We start from the raw sequence: 18,509 nt of genomic DNA, 5'->3' as shown, positions 1-18,509 counted from the left end.
ATATGCATCTGATGATGACTTTAAAGATGTGTATGCTAACTTGAGTAAAGGAAATCATGTAGAGGAAAATGACTATCACATGCATAACAATTTTCTGTTTCATTTGGGCAAGTTGTGTATACCACAGGGGGAGAGGATAAATGTCATAAGAGAAGCTCATTCTTCTCTTATTGCTGTCCATTTTGGTGTGAGCAAAACAGTTGCACATCTACAGAGGTATTGTTATTGGCCTCGCATGGTAGATTATGTTTCAAGGTTCATAAGAGGTTGTTCATTATGTGCTACAAGCAAGCCTAGCAATAGGAAGCTTAGTTTGCATACTCCTTTGCTGGTACCTACTAGACCATGGGAGAGCATCTCTATGGATTTTGTAGGAGGTTTGCCAAAATCTCGAAAGCAACATGATTATTTATATGTAGTAGTTGATCGTTTCAGCAAAATGTGTATACTTATGCCTTGTAAGAAAACTATAACTGCTGAACAAACTGCTGAATTATTTTTTCATCATGTATGGATTCACTTTGGTTTGCCTACTTCCATTATTAGTGACAGGGATTCCAGATTTGTGGGGAATTTTTGGTCCAACCTATGGGAGATGATGGACACAAAGTTGAAGAAAAGTACTGCTTTCCATCCGCAAACAGATGGACAAATCGAAGTTGTGAACAGAACCATTGTGCACCTCTTGAGAGGTTATTGTAGTAAGCATCCCAAGCTTTGGGATGAACATTTGCACTACATACAACATGCTTACAATCGTGCCAAGCACTCTTCCACAAACACCTCACCGTTTGAAGCTTGTTTTGGTTACTTGCAAAAATCACCTCTTGATTTCATTCTTGAGAAAGATGTCGCCATTGAGGGACATAGTGACATTGACAAAGCTCGTTCATTCATTGAAAGGATTCAGCAAATACATCAGCAAAATCAAGAACAGCTTGAGAAGAGTCAAGGCAAGTACAAGGAAAGACACGACAAGCATAGAGTCGATCACAAGTTTCAAGAAGGAGATGAGGTATGGTTGTACATTAGTAAGGAAAGGATGCAAGGAGAAGGTAAAAAGCTGAAGCCTATTCGTTATGGTCCATTCAAAATCCTCAAGAAGGTTGGAAATAATGATTTTCAATTAGATTTTCCTTCCTACATGCAAATGTATTCTGTTGTCAATGTGGAGAACTTACGTTTGTATGAACCTCCTTTGATTGCTAATCATGAAAATGCTATTCAGCTACCATCTATAGAAGATTTCTCGCCAGAATTATTATATGAGCTGAAAGAAGATACAATCCTTGACAGAAGGACACCCACTTCAAGGAGGGGCAGTGTAGATTATGTTCGGGTTGGTTTCAAAGGCAGCAAACCGAACAAGGCAAAGTGGATGGAGGTGGACAGAGTGAGGGAGCTGTACCTTCACCTCTTTAACAGGTAGTTGAAGGCTTTTGGGGTCCAAAAGCTTCCCAATGGGGAGGCGTGATCAGGTGTTCATGTCCTAAGTGTCGTAAAATGCTCAAAATTTAAAGTGCTTAGAACATGTTCAAAGTTAAATGACTGGAAAGTGCTCGTCTTCCCGATTCCTGTGCCACAAACGGTTCGAAAAATGGTCGCCGTATGAGGAAGTTATGGCAAAAAGAAGAATTTGTCCATAACATTAGAAATTTTAATTTTTCAAAAAAAAAATTAAAAAGGAATATTCCGCCGGGCACGAAATCCGAGGCAACCACCAAACATTAAATGTAACTGCAGTTAAGTTGGCGGAATTTTGGCAGGAGCGCCAAATTTGGCGGATCCGCCATAATTGGCGGAGCTATCTGGAGTTAACTAAAGTTAGCTGGAGTTTTTCTAGGGGCAAACTGGAGAAACTTTAAATGGCCATAACTTTGGCTAGGAAAGTCGGTTTTGGACGATTTTTTTTTTTTATTTTGGTATTTTCGACCTTCTGAAGCCATTGGTGCAGGTCTGATAGCCATCTGAGGTCATTTGTAGAGGTTTTGGAGCTATGAAAGTTCTAGGAGCCACCAGGGCCCAATTTTGTGAAGACTGTATAGGGATGCAGGTATCCATTGGAGGTGATCCAATAGTCAATCCTGAAGGATTCAAGTGTTTTGAATCCATTTTTACCATCTATTTCTCCTGCAGATGCTTCTGTTCAACTATATTTTCAATTTTATCATTTAATAAAAACAAGGACAAGCCCGGTTGGGAGCTTTGGACCCAGCAGACGTAGCCCTGGAGGGGGTGAACTGCTTTATCAACTTCTTTTGCATTTGTGGTTGATTTATTTTACAGATCAAATTCATTTTAATGTGTTAAACAGTAAAAGGAAATAACTCTGCTATGCTTAAATGGGTCATGAACAGCTGCAAATTTCATGTGTTTTCTTTCTGGAAGACATGGAAATATTTTAAACATGTTTAATTCTGAATTGAATACCTTGCAAACAAATTTCAAGTAGTTTCAAATTCAGATCAATGGTATTGATTATAAAGGCTATAAATATTTAAGTCATAACAAGTCTAGATATCATATATTTTTTAGAAGAGCAAGTGTAAGGGCAAGTGCTAAGGTAGGAAAGCTTTGTTTCTTGTAGGGCAAGCGCAAAAGGGGAAGGCTCCTGCAGGTGAGTGCGAAGACCTTGAGAAGTCGCAGCTGAGTGTGTGGGACCCTGCAACTAGGTGCGCAGGGTGGAAGAGCCTGTAAATTGAACCTTGAATCTAATAAAGACAGATTTTGGACCGAATCTATTACATCTATGCCTTGTTCTTACTTCTGTTTAAGTTTATGAATTATCACTCGGTGATCTGTTTTCTGTGAAATAAAGAGTATTTTCTGCGCAACTCTGTTGAATATTTAATATCTATGCATAAAATAAGTAATGATACATTTTCGCGAAGATAGTAGATAAATTTGTTATGATAACTGTTTGAGCGGGTAGATTTGTGCGAAGGAAGATCTCGGGTTATTATTTAATACGCAAAAGTTGTAAATCTTCTTATTTTAGGTTTGAAAACCCTGATCGTAGACCTTCACAAATGTCTAAAAGCCATTTGGATAGAGTTGCAATAGTGGGCCATAGGAATACACTAATCCGTGTGAAGGCAGATCTGAGCTACAAGGGCTTCAGATTACTTATCACACAATCTCTGGATGCAGAAACCTGGCTCTAGCATCCCCCAATATTGCTTTGGGTGAGACTGCAGCCTGCACTATGCAGGCTATTACCGAAAGGGCCAGCAATTAGGGTTTTGTTGGTTGGCGTGAACAAATCTGAACTTGGGTTAGGCCCCCTTAAGCCAACAATTTTTAAATGTATAAATGAATTTAATGTTTAGAAAAAATAATTATCAAATTCTAATTATATAAATTTTATAGATTAACTTTTAATTTTTGTAAGCTTTCAGAGTGGTAGAATAGATAGATTATCATATTTTAATTATATAAATTTTATAAATTAAATTTTAATTTTTTAAGTGTTCATGGGCGTAGAATAGATGGTGATGGGGTGTATTATTAATTTAATCTTGAAATTTTTTGGGCAAGAATCCAACCATGTTAAGGGCTGGTATGGCCCAAGCTGGGTGTGATCCCTTGGTGATTTTGATGGCTTAGATGTCCCTGATTTCCCTAAGTCATGGTTTCTCAAGCCACACGTCAAGGAAATATAATCTTTAGAGAACTAAAACAACTTAACAAATAAAATAAAAAAATTGTAAACAAATTTTATTTAAAATAATATTAAAAATTTAAAATTTAAAAAAAAAACCTACAAAATAGGTTAATTCCTATTTTGTAAACAAAAATAAAATAAATTAAAACAAAAAAAAATTATATAAATAATGTAGCAGAATTCTCATACATTCAGCTCACTTATCTTATTTATCATTTACTTCATAAAATGTAGGATATCCAATAAATAAAAATAAACAAAGTATACACAAGTTTATGAAGGGAGGGGGCAATTCCCCAAACAAGTTCACCCCAAATACTTCAAAATACAATACAAGTGTATTTTACAAGTTTACAAAGGTGTGGCAGTGGTTTGGTTGCACCAACAATTCATCCACCCAATTATGTCCAAATCATGCATCTTTTGGCCGCACTGCCTACTAGGTTGTGTAACTCTACCCACACAGTCAAGTTGTGTCGCCTTTTCCCACACTTCCTTCCAATTCGTGCAACCTCTGCCCACATTGTTAAGGAACCCCAAATTCCGTAGCTACAACTACAAAATTCACCCCAAACGGAAACTTCCTTGTCCTGCAGCATGGCCCAGGTCATTGTTTTCTTCCCACATATAGCACCTTTCTGCATGCATTGCCCTGAATTGTCCCATCCACCGATTCACACTTCTTTTCTGAAATTATGTGAAGTACCTTGGATGGTTGATTGGTCAACTCCCCTCTCCAATATAGACTACTCGTCCTTCCTCAATTAACTTGAGCAGACGTGTTATACTTGGTTGAGATGACTTTACATCTATTGTGGGTGCCCCTTTCTGTGGCCACACCCCTTGGGCCAACTTGCTAGGAGTTGGGTGGGCATCACTTTCCTACACCTCGCCTCTCCCTTCGTCCGCACATTACATCTATCAGTCACTCCCTTACTCCACATGTCACATCAATGTGGTTGGTTTGTCCCTTTCTCCGCATGTCGCTCCATGATGTCGCTCATCCAATTCTTTCCCATCATGACTCAATTGTGTCACCCTCTCCTGGGCTCCCCATGGTGTAGGCTGCTACAACATTCATGGGTCCACCAATGCGATTGCCGCTATAAGTCATGTGGGATGGAACTCTCTAACTCGATTCGGTTAAACGCACCTGTTATACCCGGTTCACCTATTTAGTTAAATGTGCTCGCTATGCCTGACTCACCCATTTAGTTATACACACCTGTTATGCCCAACTTGCATGTTTAGTTAAACACCTCTCCACATGCTCGTGGGTGGTCACAGGCACCCATTGGCTGTAGTACCAACTCAATGTCGTGACATCCTCCCCCACTTCAAAATGGTTGTCGCCCTCGACAACACCATCCCGAGAAACTCCATCGCCAAGAAAAAATGTCACAAAGTGTCACGAGCTTCAACATCAATCGTCCCTGCTGCATGAACTCCATCCTCTCACCATACAAACCTTCATCAAGGCTCATGACTCTATGTGGGTAAACTTCTCAATCCACGATCATAAGCTTCAACTCATCATAATCCTCCACACTTCCTCATCTCGTGGAAGGTTTCTCCCTTGATGTTATGGTCATAACTCATATCATGCTAATCCACCGTGTATTATCATCATGTGAATTTTTGCTTCCAGACTCTAACATAACTCAGTGGATTGAGCTCCCCCATGTCTCGAACTATCTAGTTGATCAATCCAGCTATCACGTCCAAATCATGAGAATGTAGCTCCTCATGCCTTTGTTGGTTATTTCTCCAACACTTCATCACATTTTTCAACTTTGATCGATAACTCTTCCCATATCCACACATCAGTCCTCCAGCCAACGCTTATCATGCCATACCCAAGTCCATGAATAAATCTACATCTCATATGTGATATGTTTCCCATCAATGCTATTTTCCATGTGTTGTCTTTGGTGATAAACCAACAACCACATCCATCCAAGCATCACTTTCTTCTTTTGTGAGGCATATTCTCCAAAGGCCCCTTTGTTACAATGGTGCAACACCTCCTCCTCAAGGAACTGCACTCACCCATATCCAAAAGTATAGTGCATGGAAAAGGCCAAGAAGTTTCCTACCTGACTCGCGGCCACCCATGTATCTGATTGATGTTGCATCCTAAAGTGATTGTGCACAGCAACAACCTCTTCCTTGTCATTGACACAGTCATGGTTTTCCCATAAACTATAATCAAGATTAGATCTTGGTCCACCATTTGTATGACTTGTGGTGCTACTAAGAATTCCTTCCCCAAGAACATAGCATGATCATCCATCTCGATCACCCTTAGATCTAACTTTCCAAAACATTATCCAACCCTCACTTGTGTATTCCTTAAAATACTTGTCACAACCTTCATGCTCGACTTAATAGCTTTGAAAGCACTTAACTCCCTTTCCATTCCAACTTTCAACTGTAGAATATTTTGTTGCCTTCTTACTAAGGAAACTATTTGTAGCTTTTGTATCAATCAATACAACAAACTTTCTTCCACACATAGTCACATGCACAAAACTCAATCCCAAAGCATATTCATCCTACACGGGTCTTGTCTTGTGTCTTACTTCTGCAACCTTCTTCATTTTTTCCTCATAAGAATTGTATTTCTCTCCATCTCTCGACCTGACTGTCCTCTTGAGGTATGCTACCTCCCCTTTCGCCACCCTTGAGAAATTTGAACCTAGTCCATCTCGAATGGTCTTCGTTCCATCAAGCTCATCCTCCTTTGCATGCTGCCCAATCACACCTACCCGACACACATCATCTCCTTCAACTTGGAGTGCTCCAATCATTTGCAAATCATTCTTCATCGCATGATACCAAGCTCTAATTCTGTCAACGTATTTGATCTTATCCTCTTCTCGAACAATGTGATCTTCTTTGTGATCAAGAAAGTCCCTCTTGATCCCTTCTTCAAGTTCCTTGACTTCACCCTGCAACTTGGTTTGTTCTTTCCTTATGCGAACTTGTTCAACCATGAGTTCTTGGAGTCTATGGTTTCCTTGTCAGAAATCTTCATCAAGTTCTTCAAGTGTGGTAGATTTCCCATGGAAAACATTCAAGGCACTTCAAAAATCTACTAACTCTTCCTTGATGTAGTTCAAGTGCTCCCTCTCCTACACAAGTTCTTCATAACATTGTTTCCCTTTAACTTTCCAAAAATATGCCATCTCTTCAAGTTTTTGAACATCCCTTATGTCTTCCATGAGTTCGTTCATCTTGTCTCGGCCCCTTTCCTCTGCCCAAATCAAACTTCAATACTTCTATACGTTCAGCTCAGCCCTGACTTTGCTTCCTTTCCCCTGACAAACTATGTTGTAGAACATGTCACAAGATATGTCATGTCGCAATATGACCACAAATAAATCCTTACACTTCAAATCAGCTTGGCCCTACCCGAACCAAACTCTGATACCAACCATCACTGTCCCACGCTAGTGGTGACTTAAGTCCACCGTTGGTAATGTGTGGCATAGGATAACTCTTTCGTTTCAACACTGCTAAATCTTTTAGACTACGCCTACTTTCCAACACTTATCCAAATTTCATTTAAGTGTTCCTTTACTTCAATAATGTAGCGGAATTATCATACATTCAGTTCTCTTATCTTATTTATCATTTACTTTATAAAATGTGTGATATCCAATAAACAACAATAAATAGTGTACACACAAGTTTATCAAGGGATGGAGAAACTCTCTAAACAAGTTCACCCCAAATACTTCAAAATATAATACAAGTGTATTTTACAAGTTTACAAAGGTGTGGTAGTTGCCTGATTGCACAAGCAACTCGTCTAACCAATTATGTCCAGATTGTGTAGCTTATGCCCGAACTGTTTTTCTGGTTGTGTAACTCTGCCCACGCAATCAACTTGTGCCACCTTTGTCCACACTTTCTACGAATTCTTATAGCCTTTGCCCAATTGTTAAGTAACCCCAAGTTCTGTAACTGCAACTATAAAATTCACCCCAAACAGAAACTCGCATGTCCTGCACTTACATGGACCAGGTCATCATTCTTTTCCCACAGGTCACACCTTTCTGAACGCATTGCCCTGAACTGTTCCATCCACCAATTTTCACTTATTTTCTGAAAATATGTGATCTACCTTGGTTTTTTGATTGGTTGACTCCCCTCTCCAATTATGCCCACTCATCCTTCCTCAATTAACTTGATTCGACATGGTATACTTGGTTGAGATAACTTTAGGTATGTCGTGGGCACCCCTACTGGTGGGTATGCCCCTCGATCCCACCTGCTAGGAGTTGGACGGGTTTCCCTTGCCCACATCTTACCTCTACCTTTTCTCACACGTTACATCCATCGGTAACTCCCTTACTTCACACGTCACGTCATTATCATTGGTCCTTCCCTTGCTCTGCATGTCACTCCATGTTTCCTCTTGTCTAACGCTTTCCCGTCATGACTCGTTCATGTTGCCCTCACCTGGACACCCCATGGTGTAGGTGCACCCATGGTGCGGGCCGCTACAATGTGCATGGGTCCACCAAGTCATTCATCGTTGTAATTCATGTGGGTGGGTACTCTCTAACTCAGTTCAGTTAAATGTTCCAGCTATGCCCGACTCGCGTATTTGGTTAAACGCGTCTGCTATGCCCGACTTTACCATTCGGTTAAACATGCCTGCTATGCCTGACTAACCCGTTTGGTTAAACACCTCTCCACATGCTTGTGGGTAGTCATGGGCGTCTGTTCACTGTAGTGCCAACTCAAGGCCCCGACACCTTCCATGGCACTCACTTGACACTCTCAACAAAGTCAATATCTTCAATGAGTAACAATTCAATTACACATCATTATTATCCAAATTTCATAAAAATCCAAGATATTCTCATCCATCCAAAGTAGGCATTCTCATATCCACTCCCACTCTTTATTTATAGTTATCATTAAATATGACAAGTGTGCACAAAATTTGAATTTATTTAATTATTAAAATGTAATTTACTCCATACTCTTTTCCACAATTTTCTCTAATCTTCTTTTTTCTTGGGGTTATATGCATACTTCAATGCCATAGTGCATTTTGATTAAAATGAATGTCAAAATAGAAGAATGACTTCGTTAAATCGAAATTGAAAATAAAATAATATGCCTTTTTTACCAAAAGGTACTTTAGTATACAAAAAAATGTCATCATTACTAAATTGAATATTATAAAATTAGTAATGTAAATTTTCTTAAGTGAATATTAGAATAGGATTAATACACTTATTTTAAATACAGGATGTTTTTTTTGGGTAGCATGCTAAGTTACATAACTATGTGAAATGAGGAAAAGTTTCAAATAATATTAAGAATGAATTCAGGTTCAATTCAACTTTGATATATAATTTTCATGGAGAGGGATCCATGATATCATGGGTGAGGCAAAACTCACTTCAACCTAATTCATTTTTTATGAGAGTATTGTGGTTTACGAGGGAGCAAGGACCTTTTTCCCTTACTATGTGCCCTTAGCCATTCCTTCTAAGAAACCTTTGTAGCTTAGCTCATGACATCATGTAACCTTACAAGGGAGGCCATATCTATTGTAACCCAATATACAACAGGTGGGTAAACCATCCACCTCTCTTAGAAAAAAACATACATTTTTTATGAGTCGCCGTTCATATGAAGGATTAGTTGTTAAGGCAAACCACTCTTCCTACACATGCTTAGGAAAAAAAATATCACATAATGTTGTCCAGTAACGTAGAGTAATCATACTCATGCATGATATTATTAAGATTGGGAATTTCATTCTTCTAACTGCATCTTGGGTCCACAAAACACGAATCACTCTGGAGTCCAATGTATCAATAGGGCTCACCTATCACACTTAGAATCTAGAATCTAGTCAGTGTAGCATAATAATTAAACGTGTGGACTCACATGTAACATGTATTTACCAAACAACTTCATGAATCAAAGTATTTCATACTACAATTTTCCCACTTACAACTATAATGAATTTTCCAAACAATGTATATAACCTTGTTGCTATATGCATTACAATTCCTATCAAAGCATAATATACTAGTAAGAAGATTGAGCATATCAAGATTCATCCACAATCTATGTTCACATCAACATATTATATCAAGTGAACATGCATAGCATTTTATTAAAGAAAATCAATAAGAAGCATTCAAAAATATATCAATCAATATAATACCATATTTAGATTGCTATGAAGCTTCGGATTCCCTTAATGTGGAAATATCAATTCTACTACAGAAATGGGGTATTACACACTACCCCTATTTTGAAAATTTGTCTTGAAGTTCCTATGCAGTCACAAGAAAACATTTTCTAGATAAATACAATTGTATATGACTTTCCAATATATATATATATATATATATATATATATATATATATATATATGAGATTGAAATAGTGGTAATCTAATGTTTAAAATAATCTCTATGAAATCATGACATTTTACTATATTAATATTCATTGTGCATTACTTCGGTGCATAAGAAAAGCATTTCACATACTAAAATTTATCATGTGTGACTTTTCAAGCTCCCACTAAAACCAAATATTTTAACATGTAGTGAACTTTGGTCTACTTCAAATTTTGTAATAGAATATACCTATCAATAAGGTTATGAAGATATGGATTTATAGTCCGAAAACTAGGTTGTGAAGATATGGATTTATCCCCTTTTTGTAATACCTGTGTAAAAGAAGAGATAGGTTTTTGTAGATTGGCCTTTTAGGAACACCAACCTCCTCCAATTTCTCAAAATGCATCTTGGATTGACCACAATAGTTTCTACACAATTATGGCTTAAACAAGAAATTTCTGAATGTACCATTTTTGTTCTGATTTCATCTTTTAACCTTAATTTTCTTTTAACTGTTTTTACCTTTACTTTGGATAAAATTTATTGTTTCTGGTGAAAATGTTTTCATCTCTGTTTAACCCTTACTTACTCCATGTTTAATTTTACTGTTTACCTTGATTGCTCTACTTTTTCATCTATCTTCACTTTGATTTTTCAATCTTTTACACTTTTACTAATACTCTTTCATCTGATACACTTTTACTTTGATGACTTGTCAATATCCTTTACTATGTTTTCACTTTTAATGTACATTTTAACTTTTTTACTGTGTATTTCAACAGTAAATTATTTAGTTTTTTATATGTATCAGCATATGGTAATGGATATTGATCAACTTTCTGCATCTTTGATCTATTTGTCTTTTGACTGTATGCTCTATCTGGTTCCTTTGTTTTAACAGTCAATGTCTCTGTGTGAATGATTTCTTTCTCTCTTTTGTGCATAACTATTTTCTTCTTCTGAATGAAGTTTTTTAAATAGATTTCCTTTCTAGTATTGGAGTAAACAAGTTTTGTGACTAGTATCAAGATTGTTTATCCAAGCTCTGGTCTTTTGCTAATTACCTGGAAAATACAACAATTTGTTAATAAAACACAGGTCTGCGAGTAGGTTATCGGAGGCCGTATTGAAACTGGGAAGAACTGTCGATAGAGTCTAGAAGGTGTTTGGGAGGGAATCCATGGTGAAATCATGTCTCAGATGCTCAGGATGGCAATGGAAGGGTTTGATAGGTTTCACTGTGTAACTGAGTAAAATGCATGAAAATGAGGGTTTTCGTGGTTTTAACGTGTGATGGGTAAATTGGCATGAAATTTTATATTATGAACAGTGAGTGGTTTCAAGTTTAGCGCGGAGGCGACATCGGAGGCCATCGCACCTATTTATTGAAGAGGCGGCATTTTAGCGTGGTCACCCAATCTACCTTAATGCTTGACACATAGCAGATGGGGGCACGGGCAATACCACTTTATCGGGCAGGTAAAGGTCGGATATCGGGTGAACCCGATATGGCTATGAACCTTTGGATTCAGGTACTAACGATCGGACGAGGTTAATGGAGGTATTATCTTAACTTTATGGATAATTGGTGAGTTAAGAGGGTTTTGTCGGGGGGATAGGGTAAAAATATAGTTTATAGTTAAACTAATGGTAGGGGTATTATATACGAGATTTATTTATATATGAGAAAAGGTATATCGGGAGCTATATTAATATGTTAAAAATTAGTATGAAATGAAATGAGAAAAGTGAACATACCACTAACCATAATGTAATATTTTTGCATTTTGTTCACATACACTTATACTTAGGATAAAATCCTTTTGTGGGTATATTGAATGAAATGGAATTTAACATGGGGTTGTTTACTTTTCAGAATTAAATGGATTTTAACCTTAGGAAAAGGGTTTTTATTAGGGAAATGAAGGGAAATGAATTTTATGAAGGGAATATTAACACTTGATATCCATAAGTCATTAATTCGAGGGTCTGGTCCCATCAAAAGTTAGAAAAATGCTCTGAGCCTTTATGACTTGAAGGATTTTTAGTACTAGAACATACTTTTGGATGGGGAAATTAGTAAGTATAGGGATGAAATGAATGAGGGGAAGTCAATTAAATCAACTTGTGAACCTTTTCTTTGGCTTTCTTAATTACTCATGCACATTGAAACATATAACTAAGCATGATAAATGTGATTTTGTCCAATCAACTTTATAGTTCAGCAACCTTTCTTCTACTTACCCATTACTTACTCTAACATTTTTTCTTCACTTATTTAGGTGCATTTAAGCTAGCAGACCCTTTTCTTTCCTTTTCTTTTATAAAACAAACTATCTACTTCTAACCTTATATCTTCCAAGGGTTCAGATTAAACTGATGAGCTCATTTTATTGTCTCTACCTATCTAGTGATCTGCCAAAATTAAGTTGTTTGGTTAGATTTTATTCTCTAACCATAAACATAAAATTCAAAGCATGAAATAGTCAAGATTAAGCAGTTTGACTACCATGGGTTGTGGCATGTACGATAAGATACACACAACCATTATCTGTAGAAGAAGTAAAATAGTAGTGGCATTTACACTTGCACACTTTCATGATCTGTTTTTGTGTTTGAAGTTCATATATTTTCATTTTTTTATATTTTCTTATTCTTTTTGCCCTTTTCTATTTCTTTTAGGACACACCCTCTTTACATCTTTTAATTTTTAATATGGAAAACATTTGCAGAAAGCAAAGGTATGTACAATATTATAAGGCTTAACCTTAGCCAATTCAAAATTATGAATCCTATCACTATAGGACTCTAATAGTGGCTCCACATGGGGATGGCATTTCCTGGCGAAATTTCAAGAACTTTAAGATCAGCAGACTTTGAATTGTGAATGAAGTTACATTGTAAACTGTTCTTTTGTGATTTCTGCCTTATTGTATAATCTCTGTGACTGAAAATCTTGAACTGAAATCATAGCTTTTTATGCAAACTGAAATCTAACACATGTTGTACTAAAATCTAATCTGAAATAAACTTGTTGTTGAAAAACTGAATTTATTCAAACTAAAATCCTACCTACTGACTCTAATCAGTTATCCAATTTCTGGTTAGGTAAAATGAAACAGCCAATGCAACCATTCAAGCATCATATACATTGGTGAATTTTGTTGCTTGTGCTTGTTTATGATTAAAACTAAGATTCTAAAGCCAATTATAACCTTCTCAACAAATGAGAAGATAAGGAAATACTTGATTTCCTTTTTTGAGTCTAGAAACTGTACAAAAGGATCTTCTAAAATATATACACTAATGTTTAACTGATCTAGGCAACTATACAATTGTTCTGGATGGCCTCCATGCCGTGAAAGCAAAATGTCATTTTCATCTTTATCACCCTACAGATTTTCAGATAAGCTTTGCGATGATATTTCTACTGATTGAAATGTCTGTCTAGTGAAACCTTTATTATCTTGATTTTGAATCTCATAGTTAATTAATGGTGAAAAAATCTAATTGCATTCATCATGTAACATATCAGCTATTGGATCATTACAGACGTGGAAGGATTGATGCAACCTATTACATATGGGTTTCAATGGGACTTCATGGATTTTTGCATGCTATTCATCCTTTTCTTTGGAGATATTATACCATATTTCCTTTAAAAACTGAAATGATTCAAAACATAGTGGTATATAACTTTCCTATGTCATCTGATCAAACATCTCAATAGAATTTGATGATTGCACTTGTGAAACTGAATTATCTTGATTAAGATTTTCATTGTCTTTTTTGTTGTCAATATCAATAGTTAAAGACTGCTGATTTTTTTTATTGCTTTAAAGTTTTCTTTGCTGAACTAAAATGAAGCAAAACAAAGAGGCAAAGAAGCTTCACTTATTTCCAAATTTTCTGCACTTTCTTCCTCACTTTCATAGTTGATATGAATAAGATGATCATTTTTTTCAAGCTGTTGAAACTGAATTTATTTATTTCCCAAACTAGTTTCTGATTTCTTTGTAAAGTTAGTTTGGATTTGAAAAACATAATTATCATCATACTGATCATATTTAGGGAAATAATTAAAAGAATTAATGTCATCAAACATGCACATTAGATCAGCAGATTGCCTCTCCACATATTGCTCTATAAATCTATCTTCTGATCTATGGTAGTTGGAATTACTAGGAATTTGTTCATGGCTATCAATCTCTTCTTTTTGTGAAATAAATGTGTCATGGTAATTTTGAACAAAAAAATTAACTTTCATGGTGATCTTCTGTATCCTTTCCTCTATTTTTCTTACCAAAATGTCAAGTTTTACCTCTGTAATGTTGTTCTTCTCTGCTCTTGCTTTCAACTTTTCTCTTCTAATTTGCATATTAACTTCTACATCTACTGCAATGTTCTGCATCTGTTCCAATGTTGAGGGGTTTCTTTCTCTTAGCTGAAATTATATCCCTAGATCAAATGCTTTTGGATAATTCAAGAGAGCTAAATCAGGAGGAGGTCTTATATTTGATAGCATTGAATAATAGATTTGATTAAATCTGTCAGAAAATTAATGTATTGTTTCATTTGGCTATTTTTTTAACTGATTATATTCTTCTATGATCACAAAAAGATTGACTTTGATTATCCATCTATCAAGGAAAAATTTGACAAACTGTTGGAAATTTGAGATGCTTACAATAGGTAGATTCTTGAACCAACTCTTTACTTTACTTTGCAAAGAGAGAGAAAAAAGTCTAATTCTAACATCATCTTCATCAATCTCAAATAAGTCCAAATAATTCTCAAAACCTTGAATATGTTTTTGGGCAATGATTCCATTCTCTCCATCAAAATGTTGGAAATAATACTAAGAGAGGGGGTGAATCAATATTATCAAATCAATTCATTTCCTTTTCACAATCAGATTTGTATACGCTACTTCGGCTATGTGAAACTCCGTATATACACTACTATGTCTAAAGAAACTAGCGTATATCAGAAAACTTAAGATTCATTGATTGTATGATCTTTAATCAATGCATCAGTACTTCATTAATCATAAGAACAGTAAGCAGGAGCAGTAAAACAGAACAGATTATCACACACATGGACACAAAGATATAAGGTGGAAGCCCAATGTGGTTGAAAACCACCTGCTGCAATTTGTCTCTATCTTCTTTTAAATTAAAAACTTCCTTTTACAATGATTCTATACTGGTGCAGTCTTATACCAGTACGCAAGTTGCTACTTGCAGAAGGCTACAACCTTCTCTCGTTCTCCAGCTTCTCCTGGAATGGAGCTACAACCCCCTTAGCTCTTGTACTAGCCGATCCTTTTACTAGTACGTAGGTGCCGACCTACTGAATGCTCCAACCTTCACTCGTTTTCCAACTACTACTAGAAGGGAGCTACCACCCCCTTAGCTCTTGTACTAGCTGATGTACTAGTACATAGGTGCCGACCTATAGAAGGCTACAACCTTCTCTTTCTTCCTCCAGGGACCACGTTTCATAAATTTTCAGAATGGATCCTTGAATATCAATCAAACATCAAGTATATATGCATTAACCAAACTCCTTTGTACAAACAAATACTGAATCAACCAATAACTTCTCAGAATGTTGTAACCAAAAAACAGTACCAGTAACCAAACACCAATTCTGAACCCAAAACACTGCAGCAATAAACAGAAGTAGCTAAAACATATTTCATGAGATGTACGCTACTTCAATATGTGGAACCTGCATGCATATGCCTCTGTATTAAGGCCAACCAGCGTATACGCTGTTTTAAGATAGTGAACCAGTGTGTATACACGCCTCTGCTACGTTGAACCTGCGTACATATCTATAAAAGATAATTTACCCTTTTCACTTATTCAGACATCAGTTGTACCCAGATTATCATATTTATAGATCACGTCATGCGCCAAATATAACAAATCAAAAATTACACAAAGATACTTCTCTTCAAGCCGCCTTAAGATCTTGACCCATCAATAGAACTTATCCTTCTCCTTGCGCTGAGGTTCCTCCTTGATTCAGATTTAGTTATGCACCATAACCCAATGATAGTATTCTTCATAAGATATTCAATGCTTTAGTTCATCCCCTTGCCAAATCTTGGGCCTTACTCAAACCATGATCCAAAAACCATAGAGATCCAATACTAGGGACTCAATACCTGGGTTCAACACTTTGGATGCAATACCAAGGACCAAAACCATAGGTTCAAATATGTCAGACTAAATACCATGGACTAACCATAAGTTTTCCCACATGTACGCGCTTTTCTTTGCATGAAAGTGTGTGCATACATATACACACCTTTTGTTTGGTACACCCACGTGTATATGCGATTTTGTTAAGAGGAACTTGCGTATACCTCATTTTCTTTCATTCTGAGAGCCTGAACTGTGATCTACCCTTTGAGTGAGTTGCCATCAAGGACAACACTTGTGCCATAGTGCCAAACCTGTGTCATAATGCCAACACAAAACTGGGGAGATATTTGTGATAGTTATCAGGGAAATCATGGAGTATAGGAGGTAACATGAGGGGCTTATATCTATCAGGAACTTTACAAGGTACAAGAATATGTACAGGGATTGTATGATTAGTCTTGATTGTTTGATGCTCCTCAATTGGAAAATGATCATCATAAGATTTAGAAGAAAGCTACTCAAATGGATAAGGAGGATATATATTTACAATTTTCAAAGGAAAATAATCAAAATTAATCTAAGATCTTCTCTAAAATACAATATACATTGAAAAACTTTCTTGATGAGAAAGAACATAATGTCTTGGATAACAATCCAAGTTAAAACCTTGATCTTTTCATATTGTTCTTTGAGGTTCATTCCTCCAGTGGAGTCTCGATTATGAAATTGATTTGGAGCTGGAGTCGCCAGGTGGATGATTTTAACCTTTGTGTGTCTGATCATTGTCCACCATCATAGATCAGATCTAGTCTTTATATCATTTTTCTAAAGAAAAGGTTATCTTCCCCACCGGAGTCACCATTATGTTATCATTCAATATTTTCTCAAGGTTAAATAAAGAAATCGTCAAAGTAACTACAAACCACTTTTGGAGATTAGGACCTAGCCTTCCTGATGCTTAGAGAGGGCTCTCTCTTTATAATTTAACTTTGTTTTAGTTATGTGAATTTAGGCTAGGTAGGAATGTTCAAGAGGTTTTTTATTTCTATTTGAGATTGGGTAGTGGGATCTGCTTAGACACATGGATAAAATGATGTCTTTTAGACCATTGGGCTATGGATTCAAACAATAAGGAAGAAAAACTAGATTAACTCACTAAAGGGAAATTTCAAAGGGCAAGATAGCAAAGTGTTTTTCAGATCTTTGAGACAGAGGGGTGAAAGGGTTTCACTCAGGGTGAGAGAGTAGTTAAGGGTTCTCAGACCTGGATAATGAATGAGTAATGAAGGGGTAGTAAAAATAAAAGGGAAATTAAGAATCCTTTAACCTAGATATTCATGAAATCAATCTAAACCAAAGAACAATTAAGAATTCTTTAATTTAAATATCAGAAGAAAACATTCAAATGCATAAATGTTAAGACAGAGTGTAATTAAAAAATTTCTGAAATATTATTCCAATTATGACATTTAGATTGGAACAAAAATTAAAGATTATGAATAACTTGAGAAAAATGACAACAACACATGAGAATACTTGTCTAAAATTCGCTTAACACATGAATCCTTTGAAATGTCTGATCTTTATTCATCAATCCAGCTTGCTGGCTCAGCAAATGATACAATAACCTTCTGGGTCTTCTGATCAAAAAGTCTATAGAAATGTCTAATAGAATCCACCTAAAATAATTCAAATGAATAAGTATTTACACAAATTCTAAACTGAAATATCTTGAAAAAATATCAAGATTGGTTTTACAAATATCTCAAACTATTTTACATTAATAGAACTTAAATAATGGACACTCAAAACTAATGAATCTATTTGGCAATATATTTATGGATTGATAGTGAAAAAAAAGAGAAATTCGAATTTGATAGCAACTCTTAATTGATGATGAGGTTTCCAAGTCACTAACTGCCTCCTTCCTTTATGCATTCTGCCCTAGAAATTCAGCAAACTTAGGGTCCAATGATACCATTGTATATCTTAATCCGAGATAGATATTTAAAATGTAAAAAAGGTTATTGTAGATAAGCATGTTATTGAGATAAACCTCTCTCAGTTTCCCAAAATTCATCTCTAGATGTTCACAGTGTTCTCTGTAAAAAGATGTCAAAAAACAGGACTTTGCATAGTCCGAAAACTAGGTTGTGAAGATATGAATTTATCCCCCTTTTTGTAATACCCGTGTAAAAGGAGAGATAGGTGTCACGCGGAATAAGTCGATCTTGCGGACAAGATAGACCTTCCTAGAATCTAAAGAAGACCTAATGACAAGCAAACCAACCAGACACTATCTTTCTCTAA

The sequence above is a fragment of the Pinus tabuliformis genome, chromosome 9 (assembly GCF_031772625.1).
Source record: "Pinus tabuliformis cultivar Carrire ecotype Pingquan chromosome 9, CPIR1, whole genome shotgun sequence".
NCBI classification, from domain to species: Eukaryota; Viridiplantae; Streptophyta; class Pinopsida; order Pinales; family Pinaceae; genus Pinus; species Pinus tabuliformis.
Note: the sequence above shows the minus strand (reverse complement) of the source record.